Source organism: Canis lupus, chromosome 3 (assembly GCF_011100685.1).
Source record: "Canis lupus familiaris isolate Mischka breed German Shepherd chromosome 3, alternate assembly UU_Cfam_GSD_1.0, whole genome shotgun sequence".
Classification (NCBI taxonomy): domain Eukaryota; kingdom Metazoa; phylum Chordata; class Mammalia; order Carnivora; family Canidae; genus Canis; species Canis lupus.
In genome coordinates, this window is record NC_049224.1 from 75,778,939 (window position 1) to 75,803,032 (window position 24,094).

The window sequence follows — 24,094 nt, forward strand, 5'->3', positions numbered from 1 at the left end:
CATCATAACAATTTATGTCCTATACCAAGATGACTACTCTGAAACAGCATCTTTGTTTTTCAAGGAGATGTAATCTTTTTTTCCACATATATGATTTCTCTTTCCACAGATATGTGATAAGGACACATACTGCCAAGGTATTCCCCCCAAACACCAATAAAACATATTTTAACGTTAAGTTTTCTTCGGTACCCCCCTCTGTTTAAGTTTCCAACAGAGCTGTAACTGCAGTATGAAGTGCCTAAGGCAAAGCCTGTATCCTAGTCTTTATTAGAAAATCAATACCAAAGACCATGAGTAGAGAGGAGTGGAATGAGGGAAGGGAGAAGGAAGAGTCAATGTAAAGATGCGTCATCAGGCTCCTTCTTTGTATTAAGCAGGAGAGTTGGTACAATCAGATTAACCTGGATAAAACTGATTATAGAGTATTTGCTTGCCATAGTGGAGCCTCAGAGAGCTGGATCCCTTGACTTCAGGAGTTTGAGATTGGAGTATGCTTATGCCAGTGGGAAATCCACATTAGTTTCAGCATGAATGTGATAAAGCTTCAGGGCAGATCATTATTAAGTAACATTATCTAGCATGACAGCTAAGGCTTGGATTAGATATTTGACATTTACAACAAATATTTACTACTTTTTACCACATTTGTTATTTTCCATTTTATATCCTTAAAGCACAGCTCTTTATAAATTTAATTTTTTTTCTTAATATAGGAAACTTTAAAAAATGCAAAAAAAAAATCAACAGAATAATGAATTCTTACATAACTATCACCAAGTTTCAACATTGACACATGGCCAATTGTTTACAAAATTATTGTATCCCTTTCTAAGGAATAAAGAGCCAGAGCCAAAATGTAGCCAGAGGCATAATGGTTTTGATCAGGTTGACATTCAAATCAAGGCCATCAATTCAACAAGCTTATCATGATAGTTAACTATGATAGTTAACTATTTACTTGGTGTCTTATCTTACTTATTCAATCAATCACTGCATCAATCCTAAGGGAAGAATCTGCCTCTATAAGTTGTTTTTTGGAGAAATGCCTTAGTTTAGCTTTTCAGTATATTTGCTAAGTATATAAATGGTGACTAAATGGCTTTGAATAAAATCCAGTTTATAAATCTAAGCTAATGGTGACTCACAAGTAAATAACATTCAACGTCTCTGATAAATTAGTGTTTCACACCCCTAGCATTACTTAATTGAAGAGAATAAAAATCTAAATCTAGATAAGGCAATTTATTATTAAGGATACTCTGAATTTAATATCTGTGTTTTAGACCTGACCTGTGCAGGCTAGTTGTTGAATAATTAAGAAGAATGATATTCACCAGTCCAGACTCCAGGATGCTGGCTTTCACTAACCATCTGCTAATGAAACCCCTGAGAATTCCCACAGAGCAGAGAAAACAAACGTTATACAATTATGCCAAGCATTTCTCACTTCCTTTATAGTAATACACCGTCCAATTAACAACCTGGTGGGCCTAGGGATTCATAAAATTTTGAATAGAACCTTTAGGCTTTCTCAAACCAACTGCTAGAATTAAATATAAAAAGAAACAAGATCATTAGATGAAAAACTTATCTATAAATATTTAATTCCTTGTCTTGGAATAGAACACCAAGTTTTAGTTCATGGCATCAGGTTACAGATTTGGGAGGGACCTTGAAAGGTCATGCAGACCAGACCTCTGCCTCTGGGAAGGACTGTGTCCAGGACACGCTGGCAAATAGCTGGATCTCATTTCCCCAAAATCAATAGGAAGAAACAGGCATCCCATTCTTTAGCAATGTTCAAAAGACTCAGGATACAACAGCATCCAGTAGTCTCACTTATTCACAATTGACTTCAAGTCTCAGAGAAAGTCTTTGTTTCTTCTCCACTCCATGGCATACCAGTACTACTTCCCTAAGATTACCTGTTATGTGCGCTGGGAAGGAATAAACTTCAAAATGAAAGTTTAGCCAAACACAACACATGCTCTATTCATAAACAGTGTAGAGTATTGCCAGGTAGCACGATTTTATAGGCAACATATCCTTGAAATGTTTTTTCTTAAGGCCCTTTCATATTATATGGAATCTCACCAGAGAGTATAGGTAATTAACTATCTATGATATTAACAAAAGTCAGTTTACTTGATTCAAATCTATTTTGCCTCCATGAAAGCTTGGAGTAGCTAAGGGTAGTATTCCCCATCAGTTCACTAAATTCATTGTCAATTTTACAATGAAGAGGTTGATACGGAAAGAAATATCTTCAGTCATGTGTTTGTATATAGTATACTCTCAGCTAATGTTCAGATGAACAAATGATGAAGGAAGAAATGAATGTACAAAAGATTGGCGAATCAATCTTGAATAACCTGCAAGTTTAGGAACTGAATTGACTTTGCTTGATGATGTGTATTTTTCCATTCTGTTGCTTCTTTATCTTCTACCTGATTTTTTAATACTACAATTGTAATTTGCCATTTTATCTTCTGAATTTCTCTAATGGTATCTCATATATCATTTTGCTAATCTTATGCCTGCACAATGCAAAAACATAAGGCAAAGTGAGCCTCCTTTCTGACCTCCCTGCCTCTGACCTCCCTGCCTTGCTTACTCAATCTCTGTTCTTCCATTTACACGAATGTCAGTATAATCTCTTCATGAGATTGTAATGTGGGAAATATTAATGAGGACATTTCTTTCAGCATCAGTCCTTTCATTGTAAAACCGAGGATGAATTTGATGAATTGATGGGGAATGTTTAACATAGTCTCAAATAAATTTATTTAGAGGTAATTTAGCACTTTTCTTGTTATTGAAAAGCAATCAGCAAAAATACAAGCTAAAGAATTAGTGAGTTAGAAGTGAATATGATCAGCGATCTTATTAAACAATGTGTAGAAGAGAGAATTGCAAAAATCAGCATATAAGAGGTAAGAATTTTAAAATCTATTATATTTAACACTGGGAAAGAGGGGACTTTATGGAGTGATTAGATATGTCTGAGTGTTACAATAAATCAATCCATTTAGAATACTATATGAGCGTGACAAAAACCAATGAAAAGGAGTTTTTAATAACTTCGAATCTTTGTGAACAAACTCACATCATTTTGGAATTAAATTCTATCAACTCACACAATATCATGTTATTTTTCAACTTCTACAGAACAATTTCAGAGTTGAATGGAGGTGTTAATTATTTTTGTTGGAGCATCATGTCCTAACTTGTTAATATTCCTAAAAGGCTGTCCTTGAAATGAAGTATTGCTTCTCTGTAGAAATGCTTCCTGCTGAAGATGTAAGGGAGGCTACAGCAGAAAATGTGTTTGGTACACATGTCTTCCTTGCTATATGAAGTAGATGTTTTCATAGAAAGAATCTAATCAAAGTTTATAAACCAATATTTTTAAGTGATAAAGATTTTTACTTATCTATCTACCATCTATTTACCTATCTATCTATCTCATATGCTAAAAGAAATTACCTATCAGCCCTCCCTCACCTATAAGACTGGAAGGTAAAGGCCTTTGGCAATAAATCTCAGCAAGCTGCTGATAAAACTATGAATGCCTAACCTACAGACAAATGTCCTCTCTAGACACCTAGAAAGGCAACAGAAAGAATTGACAGATGGCCTGGAGCCATTTAATTGAAGCAATTACTAGAAATCAACTAATTCAACTACAAAATGAAAAATAAATGGGATAAGGTTGGATTTTGTTATAGTACGAAATCTGTATTAGTTACTAGAAAATGAAACAGTGTGACTATATGAATTTCATTTGCTAAAATGAAGGGAAATCAATATAGCATTTAAGAAAAATACTAGAATTCCCAGAGAGAAACATAGAATGTGCTTGGCCTGCCACTTATTATTTTTTATTATTATTATTATTTATTATTATTTTTTTTAGACAACCATTCAGCACCTTGTTTATGTCAAATTCAAGGCAAACTGCAGAGCTGGGTACTTACTGTCCAAAGAAATCTTCTCAGAGGAAAGGTCAGCATCACACTTGGCAGATGGATGCTTTATTTTCCCCTCAGCATTTAAGAATGCAGCTTATATCTGATGAAACAGTGAGGCTGTCATCAAAGGGACCTGAAGCTGACCTCTTCTATTTGGAAAGATCCAGGACATGATCGCAAAGAAAGATGATTTCCCTTATGCTGTCACCTCTGTGAACTGGTTCCCTAATGATGGGTGTATTTAAAACAATTCTGCAAATGATACCCAAGGGCATGGCTTCTGAGCAGATTTTGTCATCTGCTAGGAACAGGCAAATTTTGAGAACACATAATCTTCCTTTTCATTGCTGAGCCAGCCTGCTACTCTCTCTGAATGCTATCTTTCCAACATTCAATAGTATCCTTCATCTCAAGAGCATTCTCCTATATTTATATCAGTCTTGGAGATAGTCATACATACACCTGGCTTCTCTTCTTTGAAATTTTTAACACCTTTACAAATTGATCTTGAGAAATTTAAAATACAAAGAGCATAAATAAAATAAAATACAAATAATTTTATTATTCACCTGTATTCTAAATTAGGAAGTGTTAACATTTTGTTAACATAATTGTTGAATAACTGTTGACATTAGCAACAGTTGACATTCTTTTAGTTGTTGTTTGTCTAAAGCATCTATTATTAAAAATGAAAAAAAAGTCCTTTTTGACTTCTACCTCTCATCTCATTGGTCTCTTCTCAACATTGAGCAGTATCTTCCAATCACTAATTTATACTTTGTTTCCATAAATGTGTTATCTCTGGAAATTTGAGTTAGGTTGTATATAAATCACTCAAAATTTCATGCATTGATCTGCCTTAGGTTGTATTGTTCATTTCATATTACCTATGGTTACCACCTGGCAATGGCTGAACATTGCCCCAGAACTTTAAGCAACCTCTCTGTGCAATGATTTTTAAACAAAACTTATCTGCTCTTTAGGAATGAATTTCTTGTTGAAAAAAGAAGTCTGTTTGTAATAATAATATTACTAATAATAACATTAATAGCAGCAACCATTTATTGAGTATCTGCTCTTTACCAGACACTGTTATAAACACTTTATATCCATTATCCCACTAAATTCTTACAAAATCCTGTAATCAGGGGCACCTAAGTGGTTCAGTGGTTGAGCATCTGCCTTTGGCTCAGGTGGTGATACCGGGGTCCTGGGATTGAGTCCTTCATTGGGCTCCCCATGGGGAGCTTGCTTCTCCCTCTGCCTATGTCTCTGCTTCTCTCTGTGTGTCTCTCATGAATAAATAAATAAAATATTTTTTTAAAATCCTGGAATCATGAAATTATTATGCCAAATTTACTATTGAAAAATAAAATTTTTACCAAAGTGAAATCTTCTTTTGTAAGGCAAAGTAATTATTTTATAATATCTATTTTCCAAAAGGTTCATTTCTTTCTTCTTTGTCAAATATACTTGTTACCAGTTGTTGATTACTTACATGTGTCAAATATATGCCTTAATTCTGGTCCTCACTGCAGTATTGCAGTATTATTAAAGGTAAATGTTATTAAACCTATTTATAGAAGAAGAAAATCAAAATTCAAAGAGGTACATGCAACTTGCTCAAGGTCACAGAGGTAATAATGAGGAGAGGAAGGATATAAGCTTCATTTTTTTTTTTCTAAATCCCATTTATTCTCATTAACCATATTATAAAATGAGAGCCTTAGAGCTAGGCTTTCCAAACAAGAGAATTATTGTGGCAAGAAAAAAATTCTGTTTTATTATTTGCCTTTCCTCTGACACTATTACAAATGTTGTAAATAGATCTTATTAATTTTAATAAATGCTTTTACATGTACAGGGATTTTCCACTCAAGATCCCGTTTCAAACATATTTAAGTGAAGAAAAAATTTCCCCAACACAGTTCAGCAGGCAGTTTTGTAATGTGTTAGTAAACCTCTGATCCCAGACAGATGTCCTAAAAGTTCATCATAGGAGAAACACACTTAGATGAACATTTCTTTCTCAGGATTAAAATAGGAAATGGCAAATGTGCTTGGCCATCTAGCCTGAAACTGAGAAAAAAAAAAATCTCATAAGAGAACAAATTTAAAACATTTATTTTTAACATCTTAAAGTAAACATATATTATGCATTCCTTATGATTTTTCCCCTCTGCCCTCAACATCCAAAAAGTCATGGTAAATAATTTTGAAGTAATAGAATTTTAAGTATTCAGGCCAATTTTATGCCCAGAGACATATTCTGAGTACCTAATAACACATAAATGGCTGAGTGGGCCCCAGATCATCCTAATGTCTGACTTAGACTATTTGGAACAATAATTAAATGTCAATGCTTCATTAAGGCTGACTCCAGAGAAAATGGAATATATTTTATATCCTTCTTTAAGACCATAAGAATAATACATCAAAATCTATAGCTGATAATAACCATAGTGTGTTTCATTTTATCTTATGTGGAATCTTATTTGAACTGAAGAAGAAACTCATGTTTATGTTTTGTTTGTTTTTAGAAAAGCTATTATGAAAGGTTTCAAGTAATTCACTTATTTATTTTGAGAGAGAGAGAAAAGGGAGAGAGACAGACAGAGAATCTTGAACAGGCTCCATGCTCAGTATGAAGCCCCATGCAGGGCTTGTTCTTATATCCCTGAGATCATGACCTGAGCTGAAATCAAGGGAATCAGACATTTAACTGATTGAGCCACCTGGGTGTCCCTGAAAGGTTTAAAATAGTTTAAAATGTGTTTTGGTTACAAGTTGGGTAGGAAAAACTTTACTGAGCTCCTGAGAAGAACTACAAAGATTCGATGTCTATATGGGATATAGGAGGGAGATTCTAGTGAGGCAGGGTGAGGAAAGCATCCAGGTTAAATTACGAAGGGATTATATATAAAGGGTAAGAATGCAGAAGGGTGGGAAGATGAAATGTCTCTCATGGAAATCTTTAACTCTCCACTCTCACTTCCAGTCATTTTACAAAGGTTGTCTTTACACAAGTAAATGAAGTATGTTCATCAGGATAGATGCAGAAAAAGTTTGATATAAGTCACAATTCATTTATGATTGAATGAATTCTAATTCTCGCATATAGAAGTATGAGTGGAGAAAGGAATTCTTTTAACCAGATAGAGTCTACAAAAACATACAGCAAACATCCCACTCACAGTGAAATGTTAGAACATTGTATTTGAGATCTGAAACAAGGGAGCCTGATAATATAAATTCTTCCCGGTATCGTACTGGCGTTTATAGCTACTGCTCTAAGAGAGAAAGAAAAGAAACTGAAGATATGAAGATTGAAAATGAAAAAAAGCTATTATTTATAGATTTTGTACATAGAGAATGCCAAAGGGAATCCACTACAATATTAGAATTCGTAAGAGAGTTCAGCAAGGTAACTAGATAAAAAGTACAAGATATATTGTTTCCTGTATAGCAATAAAAAGTTAGACAATAAAATCTTCAAAGTATCTTGAAAAAAAAACATGTTTATAGTTTTGAATACTCAACATTAGGATATCAATATTCCCTGAATTCATTTATGGATTTGATGTAATGCCAAACATGTCTCTACATTTTTGATAGACTTAAAAATATGATTGTAAAATGTTTACTGAAGAATTATGTCATTAATAGCTAATGTACTCTTGAGAAAGAATAAATTAAGTAGTTATATTAATGTCAAGAATTAATTTTTTAAGGAGATTTGGTGGTAAAGATAGAGAATAATAACTTAATCAGTAAATAGTGTTAGGATAATTAGTTGTCTATAAGGATAGAATAAAATTGGACCCCTATATCAGCTCATACTATAAAATCAGTCACAGATGATCTAAAAAAATTAAAGTCCAACTCTAAAGCTTAAAAAATATAATACAGAAAAGTATTATCTTTCATCACTTTGGAAAAGGAAGGAAGTCTTAAACAAGACATAACAGAGATGCCGAGGTGGCTCAGTCAGTTAAGTATCTGCTTTTGGTTCAGGTCATGATCTCAGGGTTTTGGGATCAAGCTTTGCATCTGGGCTCCCTGCTCAATGGGGAGTCTGCTTGTCCCTTTCCGTCTCTCTCTGCTCCTCCCCACCCCTTCCACTTCTACTCTCTCACTCTCTCAAATCAATAAAATCTTTAAAAAAGACAGAACATAAAGTTGGTAAACTTGACTATTTAAAATTACAAACCCTGTTTACTTAAGAGTTATTTTAAAGATAGTAAAAAGATAATTTTATGAAGTATGAGAAGATCTTTGCTACATATATAGCTGACAAAGGACTATTCTCTAGAACACGTATATATGTATGTGTGTTTAATTTATATTGTGTTTGTATTTGCTATACAAACAAGAGAAAATTTGCTATAGAAAGAGAAAATTTATGTCTTTCTTCAATTCATATATTAAATCCTAACCCCCAATGTGATGGTATTAGGAGACGGGGGTCTTTCAGACGTGATTAGGTCATTGGAGTGGACACCTTGAAATTTCCCTCCTCCTCTATCAAGTGACTCTAAAAGTTCATGGTATGTTCCATGGTAGTTCTACAAAAGACACTATGAAATAATAAAATGAATAATAATATCTCATGTTTACTGAGTCTTTGTCCTGTCTTTTTTGCTATAGTATATATACACTCAATAGAGGACCAAATCAATCCTTTAAAAGTATACTTTGAATCATGTTACTTTTGTGCTCAACACTTACCAATGGTTACTCATTTTTACATAGGATTCAACCTAAGATCATTACCCTGGTCCAAAGATCCTACATGCTCAGATATATGCTACCTTTCTGACTTAATTGCTTACTATTCTCCTTTTTCTTGGTCTCCTTCAATCTTGGCTTTTTTGGCTATTTTTCAAATATTTCAGACCTAAGGTGATGAAGGTTTCCTAAGAATCCCTTCTCAAAGGGAAATATTTTACTTTTGAGAGAAAATATAATATCTGTAAAGTATAACAGCAAATAAATGTTAAAGACAAAGTAAGTGTCCATATGAATTTAATTATTTCCCTCTTCCTGAAACATTAGTTTTAGGGTTTCCTATGTTTTTTTCACCACTTCCTGATCTCCCCTACTTTTTTCAAACTATTATTTCCAAACTTATAACTACTCTTGTAAGAGTCACTAATGACCTCCATGTTGCTTAATTCATTGTTCTATTGGGTCTGAATTTTTCTTAAACTCAATAGTATTCAACAGAACTACTCTGTCTTGGGATCCCTGGGTGGCGCAGCGGTTTAGCGCCTGCCTTTGGCCCAGGGCGCGATCCTGGAGATCCGGGATCGAATCCCACGTCGGGCTCCCGGTGCATGGAGCCTGCTTCTCCCTCTGCCTGTGTCTCTGCCTCTCTCTCTCACTGTGTGCCTATCATAAATAAATAAAAATTAAAAAAAAAAAAAGAACTACTCTGTCTTATAAGATTTCTTATCTTTGTTCCTATGAGATAACATTCTACTGATATCCCTCTATCTCCTTGGTCACTCCATTTCAGGTTCACTTGTTGAGGTTCCCATCCTTTGTTTGACCTCTAGGGTTAACTACTTTGTTTTCTTCTCTTTGTTCTCTGTGCCATCTTCCTAGTGACTTCAGAGAGTAAAAGTATAATGAGAATAAGAGTCCTAATACTAAAAACTCTCAATTTCTCCAGCCTTGAATTTTCATCTAAATTTATGACTAGAAGACAATCATGTGCTAGATATGTCTATTTGGATGTAACAGACATTCAGAAATAATGTGTCTAAATTAGAACAATTGATTTTTTCCACAAATCTGTTCTCTGAGATTTCCCCATCTTATAAATGAACATGGATATTTACCTACCTACTTAAGTGAAATTTAGGATCTATCCTTGATTCCTCTTGCTTTCTTCCACCACATGTAATCCAGCAGTAATTCCTAGATCCTTCTTCTAAAACTTACTGAAGTAGCTCTAGAGTAGATTTTCTGGCCCACAGTAGGTGCTAAATAAATATTTATTAAATTTGTCAAATGTGAATTTTTTTTGTTTTACATTTACATCATGAGATTTGAAAACTTAAGTTTTATGAAAGAAAGTCAACTATGTCCCTGGGAAACAATTTCTAAATTACAGAATTTTATTTCCTTAAAATTTATATAAGAGGAAATAAAGGAAGAGATTGATGTCTAGTTGGGCCTACATTCTTTTTTAACTGAAGATCAATATATAGTGTAGCTATATCATCAGTCTAAAATTGTGACAGCATTGTAAGAAGTCAGGCAAATTCATGTCATTGTTTAAAACAAAATATATGACAAAACTGTTATGTTGAGATTTCCTTGGAAGTGTTCTGGACAGACACAAACAATATATTCTACAGAGTAACAGAACTGCTCTCCAGATTGAAAGTGGATAAATTTAAGATCTGTTTTATCCAACTTTTATAGTATAGATAGTAAATAATAAGAGCTAAAAAAAAGTATCCAAATAATTTATAACTTGTTTTAAAAAGAGAGACAAAAATAAATGTAGACAGGAATGCCATTACTATCTCTTTCCGATTTTATTTTTATACATTTTTTTATAAAATAGGTTTTACTATAAACTTTATATCATAAATACCTTACAAATAATTTTCTGTTTCTACTCTCTTTTATAGGATGACTCTATTTTAGTTATTAAAAAATGCCCCAATAGGACTTAATATGTCACATGATTTTTGTCCTTTGCCATTTATATTTTCAGAAGGACAAAGAATAAGCTACCTACTTTATTTGTAGGTATTCTTTTAGTTTTCTCATGCATCTTATCTTTAATGTTAAAATTATCACCAACTTTAAATGATATTATAGAAAAATGTAAAGCTTAAAAAGTTCTGAGGGAGTTTCATTCATAAAAATGGGGTAAAAAAGTTACTTTAAGAATGAGGACTCAGGGCAGCCCGGGTGGCTCAGCGGTTTAGCACTGCCTTTAGCCCAGGGCCTCATCCTGGAGTCCTGGGATTGAGTCCCACATCAGGCTACCTGCATGTAGCCTTCTTCTCCATCTGCCTGTGTCTCTGCCTCTCTCTCTCTCTCTGTCTCTCATGAATAAATAAATAAAACCTTAAAAAAAAAAAAAAAGAATGAGGACTCAGAGTATGATGAAATGTACATAACTGACCTAATAGTGTTTTGGGAGATTAAATTCAAATATGAACTAAATCTCTTTCTCTCTCCTTCTCTCTTGTCATCACTGTAATTTTCAAGTTTGCTACTATCAGTAGAATCTATGGTGACCTCCTGCTATCTCATCTGATTACTATGGGAAATAGCTAAATTTTTTTTTAAATTTATTTTTTATTGGTGTTCAATTTACTAACATACAGAATAACCCCCAGTGCCCGTCACCCATTCACTCCCACCCCCCGCCCTCCTCCCCTTCTACCACCCCTAGTTCGTTTCCCAGAGTTAGCAGTCTTTACGTTCTGTCTCCCTTTCTGATAGGGAAATAGCTAAATTGTAATGTTTATTACTTTTTTTTTAGTTATAGAATTTGATACTAAACAATAATCTGAAAAAAATTCTACTGTATGAGGTTCTCATCTCAGCACTAGTTATATAAAGATATAAATAATCTAAATACACCAAAATGAGACTGCTTAAATCATGGTGAGCTACACTTTGAGATGCAGTAGAGTATAGTGCTAAGGCCTTTGGCATCAGACCAGGTTTAAATCTTAGATAAATCTGGTGAAAACATTGCCAAAGTGTTTTCCAAAATGGGCAGTTTGGGAGTCATCCATGTTGCTTCTTAAATATATAGATCCTGGAAATGACTCCACACATTCTAATTCAATCGGTCTCGGCTAGGGTTGAACATTGGTATATTTAACACACCTAAGCGTACAAATTAGTTGGCCTCTAAAAGTCTGTTCCCTCCATTTATAAAGTGGATGACATATAATATCCATACTATAGTGCCTTTAGAACATTAAAATGATACATATAGAGTACTTTTGGGATTTGCTCTGCATACAATAAGTATGTAATATATTTGGATTTGTTGACAACTACTGCTTTTATTGCTACTATTGTTCCTTCTATGACCACAACTGCCACTTATAACATTATTATAATTATAATAATAATTATTATTATTATGAATTTATGAACTAATATGCAGCCATGATGTTAAATTCATGGTTTAGAGAAAGACTAAATGGCTAATAAATGGTCACAATATATTTAGTGAAAATGAATGTATTTACTGTTTTTTGCAATTCCCCGAGCTATCAAAAAACGTAAAATTATACAAGTGCATAGAAAAAAAAAAAGCTAAAAAAAGAAGAATTGCACTGAAAATTAAACTTACCTACTACATAGAAATGTTAAAGTGTGAGTTTCTTTTTCTTCTTTAGGCATTTTTGTATTTCCAAAATTTTCTATTCTTGCTAAACTAGACTTAAGATTCAATCCCATACATATTCAATACTCATTCTATGAGGGACACTTTGTTATGCAGTGATGAAGACTGACATCCCCTCACCTCAAGAAGGCCACAGTGAGGAGGACAATGTCTAGTAACACAAAGTGGCTTTAATAATGACCATCCTGGAATTCCCTCACCCTCATATACAGAAAATTATACACCCACATTTCATGTTTGTGTCAGCAAAGATCATATTTTTCCTTCTTTTAGAAAATAGTCTGAGCTGGATTTGAAGCCATGTATTCTTTGCCTGTGGTTCTATCATAAGTTCTCCTTAGTTGAGCCACTACACGAGGCTCTTTTTCTGGGCTCCTTCCTCACATCCTTAGTTGACTTTTCCTCCCTTTTCTGGCATTATCTCCTGGTAGCAGGCATCTGCCTTACTCTTGCTCAACAGCAGACTGCAAACATTCCTCATTTGTCTCAAGACCCTAGTTATGATCGTTCCCCATCCCTCATTTCAAGCTACCCATCTTTTTCACCCATTTTCTCATCACTGTAGATAATCAAGCATTCTCTGCTTCTTGAATCCCTATTTTCATTCCCTTGCTCTCTTCACTGCTAATGAAGACTTTTTCAAACAAGATACTGTGTCAGAGCCTTTGGATCACCATTTATCTCTGTTGCATGGAATGCAAAGGATGAAACATATTTTGATGCATATATCCCATTTTCAGTTTATATGCAGGAACCAAAACTATAACAAAAGTAAATTTGATTCAGTCTACTAAAGTATCTTTATATATTAAAACCCAAATATGATGTTCTACTTAGACTGTATTTATTTAAGAGAAGGTATGGGTAGATTATACTGTCTCATAAAACTGATCTATATGAAGCCTAAAGTGGATTGAGTAGGTAATTACCAGTTATAATAAAAGGTTGAATAGCAAATGGTTTCTCAGGTGTGAAAAAAACCCAAAACAACTAATGTCATAGACAGGCAATATCCTTAAATTGATAAATTACCTAATTACAATAGAGACAAAAAATATGTGTAACTAGCACTGGAATGTGGCTGTAAAACAGAGAGATTTTTGGTAATAAAACTACCAGCATTAAATTATTGGGGAAAATATTTTAAATATAAGGCACCACATGAAGTGATAAAATACATTTCCAAAGACTATTTAGGATTTACCTCCAGCTATAGAAATACTAAGAGCTCCTGCTACTAATGTTCAGCACCCTTTTTCTTGTTCCAAAGTTCATTCTAAACTTTTTTGTCTGAAGATCATCGATTTAAGCATGAATAGAGAAGATGATAAAAACAAAATTTGAGAAGCTTCTCATTTTGTCATCCATCATGTTACATCATCTGTGCTAAGCAATGGCTGTAACTCTTCCTTTTCTTACATCTCCAAACATAAGGGAAAAATACCATTTTCTTGCCTTTACCTTTTTTCACAAGCCTCAGGTTATTCTAGGATTTCTATTTCTAGAAACTATTCTGAGACATCTGTGCCTTTCTTATATTCATCCTAAATTATGTGCCTTTTTCTCCATTTACTTTTTTTTAACTTTTATTAAATTTTGTCCTGCTAGAGCCACCCTACTGATGATTTTTAAGATATCATATTCACTCTTTTTTCTTCATTGGCATCACTTACCAACATTTATTAGATTTATGCTTTAGAGATCTTTTCATCCTCTTCTATTTTCAAATCCTGGAAACACGTTTACTTTTGATTGGAACACTTAGAAAACATTCTTCTCAAAATTTAGTGACAAATTTAATGTCCCTTTTCCTCTGCCAGCTATCATGTACCCTGAAACATATGGCCAACACTTTTGATCACTCTTTTTTGGTTGATATTTTACATGGTGATTTAATCTTTTAATACTATGACCTAAGGAAGGTTATGTCTGGATTTTAAAAAGCAGAAACAGAAAACAAAACAAAAAGCAAGCAACTCCCACTCCCCTATCTAAAAAAAATTAGACTTCTTTACAGAACATCACTATTGTTTTGGTACAAAAATAGTGTTTGTTGTTGTATACCTAAGGCATATTTTTTTTCTTCTGCTTTACTTGGTTTTGTAGAATTTCTATTACTTCTTAACTATTTACTTCTCATACAAAAAGAAAAAGAAAATCCAATAGTTACAAAGTGTAGGTTCATTCCCATTACAATCTAAGAAATTTAACATTTATAATAAATTTAATAAAAAATACATTTATAATGACTGACCACCTATAAAATGATTGAGTCATAGATCCAATTCACTTTTATTACCAAGACAAGTAGCAAGAATCATGTATGATTTTCTGATTGATTGCTCGACAATATCTTTTAAAAAATGTCGAACACAATTTAATGAAATTAAAATGACTAAATCAGAGGTGTCATCAAACAATGGCACTGTTATACTTTCTTTAATTATCTATACGCCTAAAGATAGTGAGCTCAATTTATATTCAACCCACCATTAATAAAAGCTGGCTGCCTTGCAGCAATGTAAGTACTTTGTTATGCCAACTTTTATTTCTTTACATATGACTAATCTAAAGCTCAGAAAAATTTAATTATAGGTATGGAATTCAGTTTAATAGCATTTAGTTTTTTTATGCAAGTTTTACATTTAAAAATATCCCGGAACTACAAAGGAGGTAACATACCTCTATAAATGCTAAACTTTCTATCATGGATTGACTTAAAGATTGGGAATATTAGACTCCAATGTAACTATTTCCTGCTTAGTCAGGGGCTAAGGTCACATAGGTAGAGTGCTTTTGGAGAAAATAGGCCAAAATTACAGTGGTAGAACAATACTGTGGTGATTTCCTAGGGAAATATATTTCAATTCTTGTTGGCAATCAGTACTGTGTTCAGTGTTACCCATGTGCACTTGGAAATAGGAGTAATTGAACAGGTAAGAATCAAAAGAGAATGAGGCTAGTGTTTTTCACTCTGGTTATAGTATTGGCTTAATGGCTGTTCAGAACCAGATGACCCGTCATCAGAAATCTCATGTGCCTACAGCAAGTGAAATAGAACACTACTATCTTTATTTTATTTTCATAAATCAAGTTTTGAAAAAAATAATAAAAGAAACAAAGACCATTATATAATCGCAAACAAATACTTCCTAAATAGTACATAATGGTTAATTTATATCACTTTTAAGATGAGTGACTGAAAAGACCAATGCCCTATAGCCAAAGACCAGCTGTCTTTGGCTATAGGGCAGCTGTAGTTAAAGAAAGTTAATTTTATGAATTGTCATCATGAGAGTGAAAGGGACACATGGACAGTGTCTCCATTAGAGTATGTTAGAAAGGGCTTATTGCAAGAGTTGGGCTCGGGTTAAGTGATTTTGAGGAGGTTTCGAGGTAGTAAGGCTTTGCTGTGGGTTGGATGCTCTTAGGGACTTAGGATAGTTCTATCATTGGGTATCTTAATAACTCTCATTTAGAAAATGAGAAGACAAAGAAAGAGTAATGCTATAGCTGGTAATGAAGTCACAGTCTACTCATAATCAGTCAGAATAAGGATATGAGTGGTCATTTTTGTCATTTGGACAGTGGTCTTTTTTTGTTTGACTTCATTAGTCACTGAATGGTCTTAAATGATGATGTCCTGTGAAATGTTTACATTTAATGAAAGAACACTGCGGGCTAGCTCTGAGTCCCAGGTGATGTCATGGTGACACCAAGGCCTATTTGGTAATACCAGATTAGCTCCCAGATTGCAGGAGCAGATTTCCTGCTTTTTAGAATATATGAAATAACTTAAAAATCTTTTAAAGTAAATACAATAATCCAAACAAAGACACTAATTCAAAGGGATACATGCACCTCTATGTTCATAGAAGCATTATTATAATGGCCAAACTATGGAAGCAGCCCAAGTGTCTATTGATAGATGAATGAATAAAGAAGAAGTAATGTATATATATATATGAATATTATTTATATAATGGAATACTATTCAGCCATAAAAAAGAATGATATATTGCCATTTGTAATAATGTTGATGGAGCTAGAGAATACTATGCTAAATGAAATAAGTCAGAGAAAGGAAAATACCATACAATTTCAATCAAATGTAGAATTTAAGAAACAAAACAAATGAGCAAAAGAAAAAGAGAGAGAGAAAAGAGAGAGAGAAAAAAACAAGAAACAGACCCTTAACTACAGAGAATAAACTGATGGTTACCAGAGGAGAGATGGGTAGGGGAATGGGGAAAATAAGGGATGGGGATTAAAGAGTACACTTATGATGATGAAAAAAAAAAGACAAAAAAAGAAAAAAAAGCTTTCAAATAAATAGTAAAATAATGAAACTCCAAGTCCATCCATTTACCAATAGGTACAATGTTCCTTTTTGCCAGGCATGATGATATATGTTGGATTAGAAAAAGAAGAGAAAGGGGGCAGAGGGGGAGAAGGAGGAAGTGAAGTAGACAGAAAAGAACTAGGGATAGCTTTCTAAAGAGTGTAAGAGGGAGTTGGTGAGAAGACTTCTGAGATGACCCTAATGATCCCTGATGCCTGATAGTCACATTCTTCTGCAATCCCCTTTCCTCGAGTGAGTGCTGGCCCCCACAACTGTGTAATAAGAAATATCGGTTGTTTTAAACCATTAAGATTTGGGATAATTTGTTACACAGTGACAGATAACTATTACAGAAGATTGGGGCAGGATAAGAGGTGAGGTAACTGAGGAATCCAGGACATAGCTTCTAAGGAGGCACTTGTGCTCCAGGCTATGCAAATTCCTCACTTATCCTGGTCCAACTTTACAGGAGATACAATGCTTGAAAATGAGGCATAAAAGTAATACTGCAGAAAGAACAGGAACTTTGGTTATAAATTTACTAAACTATTATACATATATATTTGTGATAGTCTAATTCCACTGATACCCAATGCCAAAATTACAAGTATTCTAGGAGCTTCACTGAAAATAATAGCTAGTTAAATAAAACAGGAAATATGAAGTTTTACATAGCACTATACACACCTGTTTTTAGGGAAATTAAAAAAAAATTAAGTTCTTAAGGTAGGCGGTGGAAGGCAGATGAGAGATAATTCTTTTTTTTTTTTTTTTTTTTTTTTTTTTATTTTTTTTTTTTTTTTGAGATAATTCTTTGTTGACTCAATGTTGTAAAATATTTGCTGTAGGAGGACTTCTTGGTAATATCTTATATATACTAATTTTATGAACTAATCTCCCTAAACACCCCAGCAGGAAGTAGACGGAGAAAGGATAAAAGAGCCAACATAAAATATGAATGCACGAATGCACTGTAAGACACAGCGGGAACTACGTGAATGAATGAGTCATTTAAGCAGAACCTTGAGTGTGCCAAGAGCCAAGTTGTGAAAGAAACCACTTCTAAGAACCTCAAGATAAAACTAAATTATGTTCAAATATCAGATCAGGAAATGGTGGTGGTTAAATAAAAGTTAAAAAAAAAAAAGGAAATATTTACTAATATTTTAATAGAAGTTAATTTTGATTTTAAGTGCTTTAAAAAATAAAGCTAATTATTGCTTTTGTAGTATATTGATAAAATATATGTCATTGATATGAGCAGGCCAACAGCTCATTATGAAAATTCAAATCATAGAAATTTCAAGAAAACTTAGACAAGTTCTTCTCAAATTTTATTATGCATATGAATCACTTGGGGATTTTGTTAAAAAGAAAAGTAGGTTACAATTTAGTTGTTCTGGAGTACAGCCTATGATTCTGCATTTTTTAAAAGATTTTATTTATTTATTCATGAGAGACAGAGAGGCAGAGACACAGGCAGAGGGAGAAGCAGGCTCCAGGCAGGGAGCCCGACATGGGACTCGATCCAGGGACTCCAGGATCACAACCTGGGCCAAAGGCAGGCGCTAAACTGCTGAGCCACCCAGGGATCCCCTGATTCTGCATTTTAACAATCTCCTAGATAAGATTTTCTAACAAGTTGCCAGGTTACCACACTTTGAGTTACAAGATCTCAGAACAATGCTTTGGAAGTGTGGTTCCAGGAAAAGCAGTATCACTATTACCTGGGAACTTATTGGGAATGAAAATTCTTGGACCGTAGTCCAGACCACAGAATCAGAAACTTGAGATGTCCAGCAGTTTTCAACCTATCAAAACCTCCAGGTGATTAAAACGTGAAGTTTGAGTATCATTGTCTTAGAATATAGTCATTATGAACCAGTTGTACAAATCAGAAACCCCTCAGAATTTTTAGGGAATGTACTTGCCCAGACATTAGCTCTAAAGAGTCTGATTAAGGTGGTGGGAGGTGGAGACTGGAAAGTTTTTTTGAAAAATCTCTTGTGGGTGGGTAGGGGGTGATAATTTAAAACTGAGAAACAGTTTCATAGCAACTGCTTGATGTTCAATGACTTGCCCAAAGTTTGAGAAGCAGAAGTAAGACTACTGTTATTCTCATATCAGTTCTTTTCCTGGCATTTCAAGATGATACCAGGAGGATGGACATGGTCTGTCTCTCATGGAATGAAAATGATCCCAGCGTGCTGTTGTCTTTCCCTTTGGGGTAAAGAAACAATCACTCATTTTGACTTGCTGTCTGTGACATAGCCAACTCAGAAGCCTGCATCAGTCACTTAATTATATTTTCTTCCAGGAGTTTCACATTGAAATTACAACATAGAAATTGAAGAATTGCTTGAGGCAGAGCTGTGATAGCCACTCAGGCAAAACTTTGAAAGCATGATCTATATAATACATATGCTATTACAAGTAATACTTAAATTTTTCATTACTTTCTAAAAGGTGTTTTAAATATAGGTCATTTTTATTTTTTATTTATTTTATTTTTTAAATTGTATTTATTTGAGAGAGAGAGAGAGAGAGAGAGCACACAGAGGGAGAGGGAGAGGGAGAGGGAGAAACAGACTCCTGGCTGAGCAAAGAGCCCAACATGGGACTTAATCCCCAGACCCTGAGATCATGACCTTAGGCAAAGGCAGACACTTAACCAACTGAGCCCCCCAAATGTGCCCCCCGCCAAATAGGTTATTTTTAGAATATGTGGTTTATTTCCTTCTAATTTCTATGTTTAATAACTTTTTCAGTTTATAACATTCTTGTTTGGCCTACATATTTTTATTACTATGTAATAAAGATTTATACATAAAGTGAATTCCTTTGAGGAAGCTCTTATTGTTAGAACAGAAAGCATGTTGGCAAGTGTTTATCACTTGCCTATATCTTATTCATGTGCTATTAGAGTATTTAAATAGCAGTTCCAATAGGTTGTCTTGTGCCCTTTAGGATAATAGGACGGGGATTTTAGGGACTGTCTGAGTCCCTTAGATTCATGGAAAATGGTTCTGAATTTGAGTGATGCTGCTCCACTAAATAACTTTAAAAATAGTTGGAAATCAGGCAGCCCGGGTGGCTCAGCAGTTTAGCTCTGCCTTCGGCCCTGATCCTGGAGACCTGGGATTGAGTCCCACGTCGGGTTCATAGAGCCCTGCATAGAGCCTCCTTCTCCCTCTGCCTGTGTCTCTGCCTCTATGTCTCTCATGAATAAATAAATAAAATCTTAAAAAAAAATAGTTGGAAATGTTTTTATTTTTACATTGGCAAATGACACTTAATGGATGAAGACAGGAAAGGCAAATTTCTGATTTGTACTCCTGGTTAAGAATGACTACATTCTAAGACAGTGGTACTCCAACTTCACATGTCTCAGAATTAGGCTTTGATAAGTTGAAAATTGCTGGATATCTCAAGTTTTTGGTTCTGTGGTCTGGACTAGGGTCCAAGAACTTCCCATTCCTAATAAGTTCCCAGGTAATATTGATACTGCTAGTCCTGAGACCACACTTGTTCTGAGACTTTGTAACCCATGCTACACTGAGAGAGTCTAGCATAATGAAGAAGGGTTCCACATCAAATGGCACTACTTTAGCAAACATTTAAGGAAGGAATCATGGATTCCACTCTACAATCTCAAGGAATGGGGTGGAAGAAGAAAATGCCCTGTGGACATATGGATCTCACTATGAAGTGACACAGGTCGTTCTATCTAGGGAACAGCAACAGATGGAGGCAGTTAGAAGCAAGCCAATCCCAGGCTTTGAAAATACTCAATGAAAGTTCTGTTTCAAAAAATGCATCCTTCTTAGAATGCTCAGCAGGAAAGATCAACATGCATTTTGGTAATGATGCTGAAAGTATCTCTAACTGAAGAACAGAGGAAAGCAGACTGGAAATTAAGCACATAAGGAAGGGACAGGAAAGAGTTGACCCAGACAAAGCCAATGGCATAATTTGTGGTTAGGTAATATGGGGAGGAAAGACAGCTACAAAGAATATAGTTCCATACGCTTCTGACTAATGGTCTGGTTTTATTTCACGGGTGAATTTCATGCTTTGAAGAAGAGTGGTTTCCAGCCAGAGGTAAACATAGTGATCTCAGTGGGTAGATTTTTCCAAATTAAGCATAGCTTTTCCTTGACTTCAGACCTCAGTTTATAAACAAAAGTCCAGGTATTATGCTTGGGCATATATCATGTGTACTTTAAACAATTTCTCAGAGAAATCTGATACCATCCTCAGCTAAGAAGCACCATTCTTAAAGAATTTATAAATAGCATTTCTTCTCCTTCTCCTTTCCCTCGCCTCCTCCCCCTTCTTTTCATCCTCCCCTCCTTTTCCTCCTCCTCCTTCTTCTATTTTACTTAGTAAGAACATTTAACATGAGATCTATCCTCCACGTATTTTTAAGTGTATAATGCAGTATTGTTAACTTATGGCATAATGTTGCATAGCAGATCTCCAGAACTTACCCAGGTCTGCAAAAAAACACTAGTTTTCTCTGCCATATTGTGGTGCCATGGGGTGGTAAATTCCTGGCTACACACTCAGAAAGAGCTTGGAATATAGTTACATAGAGGGGTGGTTTATAGAAATTTAGAATGAAATAGTAAATGAGTATAATTTTTCGGCTATTTTGTTTGCTGAGGAGCAAGAAAAACAAGAAATTTCCCCTTCAATCTTATGAAAAATTTTGGGCATCCAGAAAAAGTCTTGAATGTTAAAGATTCAACAAAGCAATTTTCTGACTGGGAGGGAGACAGAAAGAGAGAAAGAATTGCCAGAGAGAGAATTTAGTGTATCTTAAGCAACAATAACAGTAATAGAAAGTCTAATCAGTTCTCTTTAAGCACCTTTTGCCCTTCATCTATACTTTGATGACCAGCTTAAGGAAGATTATGATGCGTTGCTTATGAGTTTAGGAAACTCTAAGTTTTGGTCTTTGAAATGGAGCTTCAAATGCTTACAGCATCTTGTCTGTTCAGCATATAGATGTTCAGTAACTCAGAGTAGAGAGCATCTTTCCCATCTTATTAGGGCTTCATGTATTTTTAAATTTGTAAAGCATTGTGCTTATTATTTAGTGTGATTTTTAAAATATCCATTTGAAATGAGTTGGGGGCCCTAGGAGGTCAATTTCATACTAATTACTTTGTCTTGCACTTCCTTCTTCCCAGGGTGGATGATTTTCACTTCTAAATGGAATTTATAAATTACTAAACATTTGAAAGGCATAGTACCTGGAATAATTTATACTTGCTCTGAATGACTACAGCTAGATTTTATATTCAGCAAATGGGGGCTTGAAGTCCATGAAATCAAGGCACAAAATCTTTACTTATTTCCCTCCACACACATCTTTCTAGTTAGTATGTTTAATATTTGGACATAATGGCTGTACATCTGAAAAATGAGTGTGGTACACAAAATCATCCATGCACTATTTTTAGGACTAGAGAGTTTCTTATGACAAAGAGATGATAGATAGAGATTTCTAGATACTTGGATTTCTAGATATAGAGATGTATCTGTAGCTACATAGATATGTACATGGATAGATGGATAGATGACTGGCTAAAAATATTACTGAATTATCTCAATGGGACATAAGTTAGTAACTTCTCTTCATCTAGAATCAGTGATGATAAATATTCCAACCAATTGGGCTCCTCTTTAATGAGTTGTCTCCTGATGGAAGGAGCTCTTGATAATTTTATCAGTGGGTAATGGGAAATGTCATTGTCAGCAGGTGGTGCAGGGATCTTCTGTTTTTTTTTTTTTTTTTCCTTGTAAACCCCATGTATAAACTTTCTTTGCAGGCTTTTTGGAGGAAGGTTGAGGGTGTTCATGTCCAGCAACTTCCCAGGACTGGATGAATAATTTCAAGTAAAATAATAGGAGTAGAGAGGCCATTTTCCACCACAGGTTGAATTTATTATGTGTAACTCAGTTTCACTGGCAATACAGCTGGGAGTTTGATCCTTATCTTTTTCTAATGTCTGTCTTTAACTAATTGTTTTAATACTTGGAAGGAGTGGAAGGTAGAGAATTACTCCCCTCCCCCCATCTCTCATTAGAACAAATCTCTTAACAGATTATGCTCCTATTTCAAATTAGGAATCAACAAGATTTTGATACAGCCAAGGTCAGCAGTGATGGCTTATCATTCCAATATCTCAAATTGAAATACAATTTATGAATAGTATGTGTTATAGTGTTATATGGTTTCTTGAGCTTTTCCTACTAGTCATTTGTTTCAATACTTTTTTTTTATAGTATCTTCCTTCTTTCATACTATCTTGAGTCAGTTCTTACTTCTTTATTAACTGGTTATAGAGTTATTAAATGGACTTAAATTAATGTAGAGCTTGAAAATTATTTAATTTTTTATTTGAAGAGCATTTTGAATTTTTAGGCAAATGAAAGGAAAGCTCTTAAAATTGTCACAGCTCTTAAAATTGTGTATTGTCATTCTGGGCCACAAAGGAAGATTATTAAAATTTTCTTATAAATGCTCCATATTTAATGCCCCTTTTCCATGTCTCGCAAGTCAATTTTTAGCCATCCAAAAAGGATGGATTACAGTGTAGTAGAGAAAGCATGGACTTTGGAATCAATATGAATAAGGGATAGGTGGGGCTAGGTAGGGAGAGATATGTAGGGGGCTACTTGACTAGGCTCATGCAGGGGGCTGTGTGTTCAGGCTCATAGAAATCCCAGATGTGGAAAAATGATGAAGTATACAAAACCAGAGATAAGGGAATAAAATGAGACTAATGAGACTACCTCATTTGTGTTAAATGCCAGAGGCCAGATATCTCTATAACAGCTATGGCTGGACCACTGAAAATCAAAGAAAAAGTAAACATAATGCTATCAGTGGGAGAGATGTCAAGAAAATTTAAGTTCCCTAGTCAATTTACAATAACAGACTACCAGTGGCAAGCCACAGTGGCAACCCGTTCGGGATCCTTCCCACTCTAGAGAGCTTTTTCCTTTCCTTTCTGTTCTCACTTTCACTTAATAAACTTTCACTTCACCCTTTTGTGTCTCTGAGATCCATTCTTCGACTCCATGAGACAAGAACCCTGCAAGCCTACAAAAAATAAATGTGTATAAAAGCCTGGCTTTGTTATTTATTAGCTCTTTAGCTATGGGTATGAATTAACCTACTTGCTCTCAGTTTTCTCACCTACAAAATGGATGTTGTAATATGTAGCAGTTAAGGTTGTCACACATATTAACCAGAATTTATTTTTCTCCTGTGCTTATTAATGTTCCTATTTGTCTAAATCCATAACTACATCCCTATTTCAAACATTATATATTAAATAATTCTTGGAGCTTACAATAATTATCTTTTATCTC

The 24,094-nt window shown here is 34.4% G+C and overlaps 2 long non-coding RNA genes across 6 annotated transcripts in view; one reads left to right on the forward strand and one right to left on the reverse strand.

Moving 5' to 3' along the window:
• LOC106558642 overlaps positions 1–17,806 on the forward strand; it is a 54,866-nt gene extending 37,060 nt beyond the window's left edge. Inside the window, exon 4 of one of the 2 annotated variants that reach the window (XR_005357309.1) lies at positions 17,621–17,806. This is a non-coding gene — a long non-coding RNA (uncharacterized LOC106558642). The remainder of the gene's footprint in view (positions 1–17,620) is intronic. The other variant, XR_005357310.1, reaches the window with a different exon arrangement.
• Positions 5,670–24,094, reverse strand: part of LOC102152399 — a 49,323-nt gene continuing 30,898 nt past the window's right edge. For 2 of the 4 annotated variants that reach the window (XR_005357305.1, XR_005357304.1), the window contains exons 4-6: positions 14,040–14,198; positions 9,822–9,961; positions 5,670–6,053 (exon numbers count right to left, since the gene is read on the reverse strand). This is a non-coding gene — a long non-coding RNA (uncharacterized LOC102152399). The remainder of the gene's footprint in view (positions 6,054–9,821; positions 9,962–14,039; positions 14,199–24,094) is intronic. The other 2 variants (XR_005357306.1, XR_005357307.1) reach the window with 1 other exon arrangement.